Below are 12,839 nucleotides of genomic sequence, written 5' to 3'. Positions count from 1 at the left end.
GTGGAATTTGATCCGAATTTCAGAAAAAAAATTGATTTACAAAGAATGCGTATTTCGGGGGCGGAGCCAACGCCGAGAGTGGATGGCTGTGTGAAGCGTTGCTCCGCTTAACAAATATCCTTCTAAGCCTTATATCTTTAGCTAACCAGACCTACAATGGTCAAGATCGGAGGGCAAAAGAGCACTGACAACTCCGGTCCTTCTAGAGCGGTGCCCCAGCCTGGAGAAATGGACAAATTTGTCAAAAAGGCAGCCGCTGCATATGTGGCTAGAGAAGCTAAAATGGCGCCCGGAACACCGAAGACTGCAGGCAACAAACAACATGCTCCGCTAGGTGCTGAGGGCGGCAGGGAGACCTCTCCTAGCCCAGACATTCTCCCAATCTCCAGGAGTTTTATCAAAGACTCTCTCGCTGAAGCTTTGGAGCCCCTTAGCTCTGAACTAGCTGCTATCAGGGGAGACATTCGCCATATTGGATCAAGGGTGGAAACCTTGGAGGAAAATCAAGAAAAGATTGTGGCGCATCAGAAAGAGGTTTCCGCTAACATGGCTGACCATCAAGCCCACATAAACGCCCTTTATACAGCGCTAGAGGATCAAGAAAATAGGGGAAGAAGGAATAACCTCCGGTTCAGAGGAATTCCTGAATCCGTCGGCACTGGCGATATTTATGAAGCAATAATGCAAATTTGCCTGCAGCTCTTAGGCCCTAACACAGCGCATGAGATAACTATCGAAAGGGCTCACAGAGCTTTGAGACCGAAACCGCTCCCGAATGAACCTCCAAGAGACATTATTTGTAAGTTTCTTTATTTCCCAGTTAAAGAAGTGATTCTGTCCGGCGCTAGGAATAATCCGTCTCTGCTATGGGAAGGTAATGAAATTGCGATTTTTCAAGATCTGGCTCAAACAACTTTTCGCAAGCGCAGAGCTTGCTCACGGATTGGCTGCGCTCACAGAAAATCCTATATCGCTGGTCTTTCCCTTTTGGACTTTCATTCTCTCACGACGGCCGCCGTCTACTGGTCTCGTCACCCAGGGACTTGGAGAAGATTTATTCACAACGCCAAATTCAACCGTTGCCGATCGCCAATTGGGAGGTGTTGCAGAATACTTACACCCCTCCAGAATTGCCATCTGCCATTCCATGGGAACCTCAACGTACCCCAAAGCCATCAAGAGGCAGAAGAATGAATGCTTCCACCCCGAGGAGACTGCCTCTGACCGACGAGTGAAGTTAAGCCTTCTTGATAAGTATAACGTCCCATATCTGCTAGTGAACTTTTATTCGCATAAACGCCACAAATGCGGGTATTGACTCTCGTTCATATTCTGATGAGATCCTAGCAGCTTGTTCAGTTTTGCCTTAAAACTCCAAGGTAGTTTTCGCAGGCCCCTAACGATAGGAAGGCTTTCTTCGCATTGTGAACTTTCGCATGTCTGTATCGTTAATGTTATATATGCGCATCAACCAGTATGCGATAGCTTGCATTCAAATCTTCTCTTCATTTGATCTGTTTTGTAGATCCATTTAGTTCTGAGAGCTCCTACTTAACTGTAAATTTTCGCTTACCTGCATTTTCACAGTTATACTTACGCTACGCACAGAATGCAGATGTTCAAATGAGAATTTTCCTTTCGCGTTTGTAAGTTGTGTTTAATGGCCACCTTTATATCCCCCACCCAACGAGTCTAAATCGCTAATTCCGGAATACGGGAAATGCGCTTTTTCTTTTCACAATGCAATGCGATTATTTAGAATTTTTCTCAAATGTGTAGGCCTAGGTCTGGTATCTCTCGCCCTAAGGAAGGATACTGAGAATAGAGTGTCCGTCCTCTTTCCCCCCCTCTAAACGCCCTTTGATCCTTCTCAGCACTGATGCTGAGAAGGCATTTGACAGGGTGGGATGGGATTATATGAGCAAGGTCCTGTCCATATTCGGGATACCAGAAAGATTCGTGAACGCAGTTTTTTCCCTATACACAAATGCTTCAGCCTCTGTAATTGTAAACAACTCTTTATCTTCACCCTTCGGCATACACAATGGGACCAGGCAGGGATGCCCTCTCTCCCCCCTTTTGTTTGTATTGGTCATGGAAACCCTCTTACAGGCCATTAGGAGGGAGGAGGGTATTCAGGGGGTTGTGGTTGGTAAACAATGCCACAAGGTTGCAGCTTTCGCTGATGACCTGCTTATTATGTTCACGAACCCGGCCGTTGCCTTCCCCCACATTGAACGCATCCTGAGAATCTTTGGTAAGCTTTCCAATTTTAAAATCAATGCGGCCAAGTCTCATGTTCTTAATGTGAGTTTCCCTCCCCTCCTGGCCAATAAGCTCAAATTGAATTCACCATTTAACTGGGATTGTTCACATATTACCTATTTAGGTGTCAAAATAGGACCCAATCCTGATACACTTTTTGGCCTAAATTATATAACGCTTCTAAATTCAATAAAAGATCAACTCTCTTCCCTCAATAATCTCTTATTATCCTGGTTTGGTAGGAAGAACATAGTATCCTCACTTATTATTCCCAGAATGACTTACCTCCAACAGGTCTCGCCAATCCCAGTGCCCAGATCATTTTATATTTCATTTAACCGAATGATTAGATCTTTCATTTGGGCTGGTAAAAAAGCTCGGATTTCCCTTGCGACGTTACAGAAACCCAAACGTTTTGGTGGGATAAATATGCCTGATCCTGAACTTTATAATAATGCAGTACTGTTAGCTCGGTGTGTAGGCTGGATTAAAGGTACAATGAAAGAACCTTGGATCAACCTTGAACAGGAACTCCATGGTACCCCCTTCAGAGGGCTTCTAGTGAGCAACAGATTATCTAAACAAAAGGTTGTGGGTGATACTCCCATAGTTAAATCTACGTTAAGGGCATGGGACTGGTTTCAATCGTCTACTAATGCTATCTTACTGCCATCTCCCTTGATCCAAGTGAGAGACATCATGGGTTTTGCATCCGAAACCCTGCTGGACAGTCTCCCATTATCCATAAAAAACTCTACTCAAACGGTGGTCTCGTTATTTAGTAGTGGCGATAAGATACTTGACCCGACCGCCATTGCCAAACTCTATCCGGAATGCAAGTTTCCCTTCCCCTTTATATCTTTTCTTCAGTCCTTTACCGCCAAGTCTATTGATAAAAGCTCCCTACAGCGTCCACTCACATGGTTTGAGAATCTTCTGACTAACCCCAATCCACAACCCAAATTAATATCCCTGATATACAAAAACCTAATCTCACCTAAAGACATTGTTAAACCAGCTTTCATTGGTCTTTGGGAAAAAGATCTGGACAATTCATTCGATCAAACAACAACAAACAGACTACTTATTAGACCTCACAAAGCTTCAAGATGTGTGCGTATCCAGGAGAACGCTTATAAGATTTTGACAAGGTGGTACAAAGTCCCGGAGACTATATGCAGATTTAACCCTTTAAGCTCGGACAGGTGTTGGAGGTGTGAACAAGATAAAGGCTCCTTTTTCCACATATGGTGGTCTTGTTCTAAAATTGAGCCATGGTGGCTTACTATTTTCGAACAGTGTAATAAGATCTGCCAGTCATCCATCCCTGCCTCACCTGACTTAGCTCTTTTAGGAACACACACATCCACTCATAGGATGGACATACCCCCCTTATTTGCTCATCTTTTAGATGCAGCTCGCCTCCTAATTCCATGTTACTGGTTATCAACGGAAACACCACCCATTTCTAGATGGATTGCCAAAATTGATCAAATCTTCAGATTTGAGGAGCTTGCAGCTTGGAAAAACAATAGCATAACTGCTTATAAGTCACATTGGACACAATGGTCATCCTTCAGGGGCTATGACTAACTATTTCTGTTGACGATAGATATTTACATCTACCTTTTCCACAATAACTGGTTTATGACTACATACTTAGAACTGTTACACTGAGTGAGTCTTACTACACCCAGGAGCCCTGTATGCCTCTTTTACATTTTAGTGTATCTAGAGATATTGGTAGCACTTACATGTGTCCTACTAGACAGACTAAGATTATCATTGTATGTCACTCACTTGTACCTGATTGTATTTTAATTTATATTTTAATTTGATTTTAATTTGTATTTCAGTTTGTGAATTAGTAATTGCACCAAGCATGTACGTAGTGTAATACTGCTTTCCGATGAATACTGTTCATTATTTTGGACTACGTGTACTATTGATTTATATTTTCAATAAAGCGTTGAAAAAAAAAAAAAAGAATGCATATTTCCTCACGCTTTATGGTAACGAATCACATTTTTCCACGTGTGAGGACATGGAGAAAGGAAGTCTGGGAAGGCAGGATCACCCAGACTGACATGCATGCAGATAATCAGCAGCCAGACTGCCCTGTGATGTTACAGCCCTATAAATACGGCGGCCATCTTGGAATCGGCAATTTTCCAGCGTTCAGAGTGCAGGGACAGACGTGAGAAGGCGTTAGGGACAGCAATAGGAAAAACCTCATTGTGAAAAAGGGAAAGGGTAGGGAGGATTCATTTCACAGCATCTTAGTGCAGAGAGAGACGTCAAAAGGCGCTAGGGACAGTGGTAGAAAAGTGATTTGCAAGTGCAGGGAAAGATTATTTTGGGATCCAAATAGCCATTATACAGCTCTGTCATTACAGCAATGTGTTCTTGTTATTGGGGTGCAAGTGCTATGTTGAAAAGTCTTTAGTGGCCTATTTTAGCACAAAAAAGAAAAATATATAAAGACTTCACTGTTGCAGTTATTTGTGGCAAAATCATTTAGTGGCCTATTTCAGTACAGAAAGAAAAATATATATGCATTTAACTGTTGCTGTTATTTGTGGTGAAAGTGTTTAGTAGCCTATTTCAGTACAAATATATATATATATATATATATATATATATATATATATATAAAAAAGCATTTCACTGTTGTTGTTATTTGTGGTGAAAGCGTTAAGTGGTGTATTTCAGTGCAAAAAGAAAAATATATTCACAGTTCACTTCTAGTGTTGATCAAGTATGCTCCGCCGAACACCAGCCAATAAACGTTAAGAACTATTGTTGTTTGTGGCAGCAGCAATATATATTTTTAGCGCAACCTGTGCTAAATTGCTAAAACTTTAAGGACCCAAAAGTCTTTTTAAGGACTATTGTGTGTGGCAGCAATATCTATTTTCAGTGCATCCTGTGCAAAATAGCGTGCAATAGTTAGGCCGCTGCAGACAGCGACATTATCTGTGCTACATCTCCTGTGTAACATGTGCGCATCCAAAAAATATATATGTGACATCCAGTGTACTTTTTACGTAGACGGTGTCCACTGCGGACAGTGACATTAGCAGCACTATATCTCCTGTGTAACGCGTGCACATCCAAAAAATATCAGTGACATCCAGTGTACTTTTTCCGTAGATGGTGTACGCTGCGGACAGTGATATTACCTGGGGTACATTTCCTGTATAACATTTCCACATCCAAAATAGCTGTGACATTCCACGTCATATTTTATTAGCCGCTGGTGACATCAGCGACATTATCTGCGGTATTTCTCCTGTCTAACGTTTCTACAGCCCAGATACCTATGACATTCCCTGTAATTTTATACTAGCCGCTGCTGACATCAGCGATATTTCTCCTGTGTAATGTTTCCACATCCCAAATAACTGAGACATTCCCTGCAATTTTTAATTAGCCGCTGCTGACATCAGCAACATTATCTGTGGTTTATCTCCTGTGTGACATTTCCACATCCCAAATACCTTTTTGTACTTTTTTTTTGCTCATACACAAATCCTATGCTACTGTGCTTGTGACATACTTTCAAGCATATATAGCATTTAATATGAAGAAGGCGAGCAGTAAGGGACAGGGAAGTGTCCGTGTTGCTGATGGTGCACACACAAGTCGGTAGCCCTGGAGGCGTTGAAATTGTGCCTGCTGTCAGAACACAAGAAAAACAATCATCCACGATACCTAGCGGCACATGACAATGCTATTGAAGTCAGACCAGTGTGACCAGGTGGTCGATTGGATTGCAGCCGATAATGCACCACCCTGTACCACCCTGTCTTCCACCAAGTCCAGTCTCATTAGCCAAGAGTCTGGACAACACAATATTCCTCCTGATCCTCCTTCCTCCCACTACGGAGAGTCTTGGCAAACAAGTGATCCCACACTCGGATATTACGAGGAGCTATTTTCAGTGCCATTACTTGATTTGGGCCTCTCAACAAGCCAGCTTGAAGAGGGATATGAGATCTTGCCCTGATTCCCAAACTCTTGAGCATCCACAGTCACAAGAAGATGATGGTGGGGAACGGCAATTAGTGTTTCACGTGGTGGATTATTATGATGAGACACAGTTGAAAATAAGTGAATGGCAAATAGTGTCTCAAGAGGTTGATGATGAGGATGAGACACAGTTGGCAATAACTGAGATTGTTAGGTCAACAAGTCAGGAGGATGAGCAGTGTGAGGAAGTGAAAGAGGAGGTGGTGGACGATGAAGTCACTGACATAACCTGGAAAGGTGGCAAGCTGAGCAAGGGCAGCAGTACAGAAGGGAAGGGATCGGCAGCACCACAACAGGCTGGAAGAGGCAGTGGGGTGGCAAAAGGGAGAATGCAGGATACACTAAAAAGGCCTGCAACTGTTCTCTGGAGCACACCGTTGTGGAAATCTTCCTTGCCAAGGGGTATAAGATAAATGAAAAGATCAGTGGAGTGCCAGACAGCAAATGGTAATGCGGACATTCAATCTATGGATTACTAATACCAGAATTGATATTATAAAAATAGGGTAAACATGAAGTGCTATTCCGCAGTTTTCTATGGATGCACACACTGAATAAAAACAATAATATATAAAGACAATGTAAATATTATTACTGACACAATATTGTGCTCCAATTAAAAGCGTGCATCCATATGAGTTTTTACTCACTTCACCGGGGGGATGGTGCAATATAAAACTCAAGACACTTGAGCCATAAACCCCCCTCGCCGAGATCGCCTGTAGAATGTTAGATATCCTCGCGGTCCTTCGAATGGATGACCCAGTGGACTCCAACTATTAATCAAGGTAGCCTACACAGTTTTTTGGTTTTAAATTTATTTATATTTTTTTTAATTAGGGTACACCCCAAAACATTGGGACATAAAACCTGTGATAACCTCCTCCAGTCATGCTAAACACACGTTCAGGCAATACACTGGCTGCAGGGCAGGCCAGCACCTCCAAGGCGTAAAGGGCAAGCTCAGGCCATGTGCCCAATTTTGAGACCCAGAAGTTGAAGGGGACAGACCCATCATTCAGTACGTGTAGGCGTGTGCATACATACTGCTCCACCATGTTGCACGTCCCCATGATGTCCACAATACAATTGGATATCTTCTCTATCAACTTTTGATGTTCTTATGTGCCTACCTTGGTGATCATGGGTGGCGGGGATTCAGGGTTCCAGGACAGAGAGGGAGCCTGAGAAAGGGTTGCCACATCCAAGGGAGATCAATGGATGAAATTAAATGTAATTGAGCAGAAATGTGGGACAAAATATTGAAGCATAAGCTTCCAAGTTAAGGAGGGGGCACGCAGCAATTACCCACTCCCGAATCGGGGAGGTAGGGACAATAAATAACAATACAGGACTCTTAAGATGCCCTGTTATTGGAATGATTAATACAAAATTATAGGGAATATCACTGTGGTATTTTGGATTTGAAAACGTTAGCCAGGAGAAGCCCTGCTGCCGTTTTGTTGACTCGAGATAACTTCTGCCTGGTCGCATGTCCCTGTGACGTCCACCATCCATTTGGATATCTTCTCTATCAACTTTCTATCTTCTTTTCTGAGCCTACCATCTTGATCACGGTTATCGGCAAATCAGGGTTCCACACCGGAGAGGGAGCGTGAGAAAGAGAGAACACATCCAAGGGATTTTAATTGTTTCAAATTAAATATGATAGAGTGGAAATATGGGACAAAGTATTGAAGCACAAATGTGGGACTTGTTAAAGTTTAAGCATTGAATGAAAGGAGGTGCCACGCATGAATTAAAGAAGAATTAAATAATGAAAATTGTATTGCCTGTCACCTATGCAGAGCAGGGGTTTCTATCCGGCAAAATTTGAAAAATGTCACCTGACAATGTAGCAGATTATTTTTTTTTTTTCATTTATGTTCCTATTACCTATCCAGAGGTTCCCCAGTGACGTCCACCATCCATTTGGATATCTTCTCTATCAACTTTCAATGTTCTTTTCTGAGCCTACCATGTTGATCACGGTTATCGGCGGATCAGGGTTCCACGCCGGAGAGGGAGCGTGAAAAAGAGAGACCACATCCAAGGGAGATAAATGGATTATATTTTTTTCAGATCGAAGCGCAAATGTGGGTCAAATTATTGAAGCACAAATGTGGGTCAAATTATTGAAGCTCAAATGTGGGAATAATTATTAAAGAGCAAAAGTGGAACAAATTATTGAAGCGCAAATGTGTGACAAATCAGTAAAGCGGAAATGTGTGACAAATTAATGAAGCGCAAATGTGGGACAACTTGTTAAAGTTTAAGCATTGAATGAAAGGACGTGGCACGCATCAATTAATGAAGAATTTCTGAAATTTTATTCCCTGTCACCTATGCAGAGCAGGGGTTTATTCACGTCCAAAATTGTAAAATGTCAACCCAAGAATGTAACAGAAAAATTAGTTAAATTTATTAACCTGTCTACTCGGTAGAGCAGGGGTATATTACAACCAAATATTAGTGAATTTCACATGAAAATGTAACAAACAAAATTTGTGAATTTGTTTAACCTGTCTACTAGGTATAGCAGTGAAAAAAACGGAAGAACTGAAGCTCATAGACGTCCAATTATGAAAACATAGTATACTTTATTAGTTACAAAATTAATGAATAATAAATAACATTAAAAAGGGGAATAAGGAGCAAAAACACCATGCCAGCAATACAGATTCTGAATATATGTGTCAAAATGACATGCACAATGATTTGATAAAAAGCGAGTCCTAGTACAAAAACATCACAGCAAAAATGCCAAACAGTACAGCTACTCAATAGCAAATAGTATTCTCAGAAAGTACTATATAGTATGACGCAGCAAGGGGCTGCTGTATATGCACCCACTGAACCGTATCTTGACTATATGTAACAAGCCATGAGCATGAATGGAGATAGTAGGGACTCACGAAAAGGATGATGGAGACTTGAGTGCCTGAGATGGCGTTACTCCGACGCGCGTTTCGGCGTACCTTCGTCAGGGGGTAACGCCATCACTGTGGGGATTACTATTTAAACTGCCCGTAGCCAATCCTAGCTTTGATGGTGATTTGCCTCACCTGAACATATGTGGGCGCGCCGAGCGCGAAGGCCAAAGCTCCGTGATCCCGGCCCCAGGCATCACGCCATGACGCGACGAGCCACATGACAAAATCACGTGACGCACCAAGTTGGCATAGAGACATCTAGGCGTAGGACACAGAGCGCGGCCCCGCAACACCGCGCGCAGCATGTCAGACAGGGAAATCTAAAACAGAGGTGCATATTCTCCTTATCAGACAATATAGCATATACATACAAAAACATAATGCATATATAATCATAGGGGCATATCATGCATAGAGAAAATGTGTCTGCAGGTATCATAGAATATTATATATAGCACTGTTGTGCATGCAAGTATTGAATGTACAGAAACCAATTCTACCGGATCCAATGGACTATAACGTTATCTCATATTAAAATTCAAATCTACCTTTCAAGGTCAATAATACAGTAATAGGTTGAAATGAGAACTCTATATATATCTATATACCTGAAATGAGTGTACATATGATGTAAAATATCAAATATACATTGCATAAATCATATAGGTCATAAATTACGTAGGTCATACAATGGGTAACACTTCATGAATATCTCAAGTATTACAACAATGGTCATACTGTTATAACATACATAAAAAAGTGATACTATAAAAATGTTGTTGACAAGATATAATTAATAAAGGGAACTTCACTAGGGAGATCTCCATACGAGAATCACAAAAAGAACTCCAGAAGGAGTTTCTGTGAGTCAAAGTGTGAAAAAATATGAGAAAAATGAGGTAAAATAGTGAAATTAATAATAATGCTAAAAGTGGACAAAATGTGAGAATGAGCGATGCATTATTGTCAAACATAAAAACAAAAACAAAATGGTGAAAAATATGTGCAAAAGGTATATGAAATATATATAAAAAATATGTATATATTGGATGCTGAATATAAAAAAGTGAGCTTGTGTATGGTGAATAGAAAGAACACTATAACAGTAAATAAAAAATAATAATATATAGTACATTAAAAAATCATCAGAGATAATTCATAAAGACAATATGAACAAAACATCCATAAAATATATGTATATACTTAGAGTTGAGCGAACACCTGGATGTTCGGGTTCGAGAAGTTCGGCCGAACTTCCCGAAAATGTTCGGGTTCGGGATCCGAACCCGATCCGAACTTCGTCCCGAACCCCATTGAAGTCAATGGGGACCCGAACTTTTCGGCACTAAAACGGCTGTAAAACAGCCCAGGAAAGGGCTAGAGGGCTGCAAAAGGCAGCAACATGTAGGTAAATCCCCTGCAAACAAATGTGGATAGGGAAATGAATTAAAATAAAAATTAAATAAATAAAAATTAACCAAAATCAATTGGAGAGAGGTCCCATAGCAGAGAATCTGGCTTCACGTCACCCACCACTGGAACAGTCCATTCTCAGATATTTAGGCCCCGGCACCCAGGCAGAGGAGAGAGGTCCCGTAACAGACAATCTGGCTTCATGTCAGCAGAGAATCAGTCTTCATGTCATAGCAGAGATTCAGGCTTTCACGTCACTCACCACTGCAACAGTCCATTTTCATAAATTTAGGCCCAGCTGCCAGGCAGAGGAGAGAGGTCCCGTAACAGAGGATCTGGCTTCATGTCAGCAGAGAATCAGTCTTCATATCATAGCAGAGAATAAGGCTTCACGTCAGCCACCACTGCAACAGTCCATTGTCATAAATTTAGGCCCAGCACCCAGGCAGAGGAGAGAGGTCCCGTAACAGACAATCTGGCTTCATGTCAGCAGAGAATCAGTCTTCATGTCATAGCAGAGAATCAGGCTTCACGTCACCCACCACTGCAACAGTCCATTTTCATAAATTTAGGCCCAGTACCCAGGCAGAGGAGAGAGGTCCCGTAACAGACAATCTGGCTTCATGTCAGCAGAGAATTAGTCTGCATGTCATAGCAGAGAATCACGCTTCACGTCAGCCACCAATGCAACAGTCCATTGTCAGATATTTAGGCCCAGCACCCAGGCAGAGGAGAGAGGTTCCGTAACAGAGGATCTGGCTTCATGCCAGCAGAGAATCAGTCTGCATGTCATAGCAGAGAATCAGGCTTCACGTCAGCCACCACTGCAACAGTCCATTGTCATAAATTTAGGCCCAGCACCCAGGCAGAGGAGAGAGGTCCCGTAACAGACAATCTGGCTTCATGTCAGCAGAGAATCAGTCTTCATGTCATAGCAGAGAATCAGTCTTCATGTCATAGCAGAGAATCAGGCTTCACGTCACCCACCACTGTAAGAGTCCATTTTCATAAATTTAGTCCCAGCACCCAGGCAGAGGAGAGAGGTCCCGTAACAGACAATCTGGCTTCATGTCAGCAGAGAATCAGTCTTAATGTCATAGCAGAGAATCAGGCTTCACGTCACCCACCACTGTAAGAGTCCATTTTCATAAATTTAGGCCCAGCACCCAGGCAGAGGAGAGAGGTCCCGTAACAGAGAATCTGGCTTCATGTCAGCAGAGAATCAGTCTTCATGTCAGAGCAGAGAATCAGGGTTCACGTCATTCACCACTGCAACAGTCCATTGTCATAAATTTAGGCCCAGCACCCAGGCAGAGGAGAGAGGTCCCGAAACAGACAATCTGTCTTCATGTCAGCAGAGAATCAGTCTTCATGTCATAGCAGAGAATCAGGCTTCACGTCACCCACCACTGTAAGAGTCCATTTTCATAAATTTGGGCCCAGCACCCAGGCAGAGGAGAGAGATCCCGTAACAGACAATCTGGCTTCATGTCAGCAGAGAATTAGTCTGCATGTCATAGCAGAGAATCAGGCTTCACGTCAGCCACCAATGCAACAGTCCATTGTCAGATATTTAGGCCCAGCACCCAGGCAGAGGAGAGAGGTCCCGTAACAGAGGATCTAACTTCATGTCAGCAGAGAATCAGTCTTCATATCATAGCAGAGAATCAGGCTTCACGTCACCCACCACTGCAACAGTCCATTTTCATAAATTTAGGCCCAGCACCCAGGCAGAGGAGAGAGGTCCCGTAACAGAGGATCTGGCTTCATGTCAGCAGAGAATCAGTCTGCATGTCATAGCAGAGAATCAGGCTTCACGTCAGCCACCACTGCAACAGTCCATTGTCATAAATTTAGGCCCAGCACCCAGGCAGAGGAGAGAGGTCCCGTAACAGACAATCTGGCTTCATGTCAGCAGAGAATCAGTCTTCATGTCATAGCAGAGAATCAGTCTTCATGTCATAGCAGAGAATCAGGCTGCACGTCACCCACCACTGTAAGAGTCCATTTTCATAAATTTAGGCCCAGCACCCAGGCAGAGGAGAGAGGTCCCGTAACAGACAATCTGGCTTCATATCAGCAGAGAATCAGTCTTCATGTCATAGCAGAGAATCAGGCTTCACGTCACCCACCACTGCAACAGTCCATTTTCATAAATTTAGGCCCAGCACCCAGGCAGAGGAGAGAGGTCCCGTA

The sequence above is a fragment of the Bufo gargarizans genome, chromosome 5, assembly GCF_014858855.1.
Source record: "Bufo gargarizans isolate SCDJY-AF-19 chromosome 5, ASM1485885v1, whole genome shotgun sequence".
Taxonomy (NCBI): Eukaryota; Metazoa; Chordata; class Amphibia; order Anura; family Bufonidae; genus Bufo; species Bufo gargarizans.
This window is presented reverse-complemented; position numbering follows the sequence as displayed.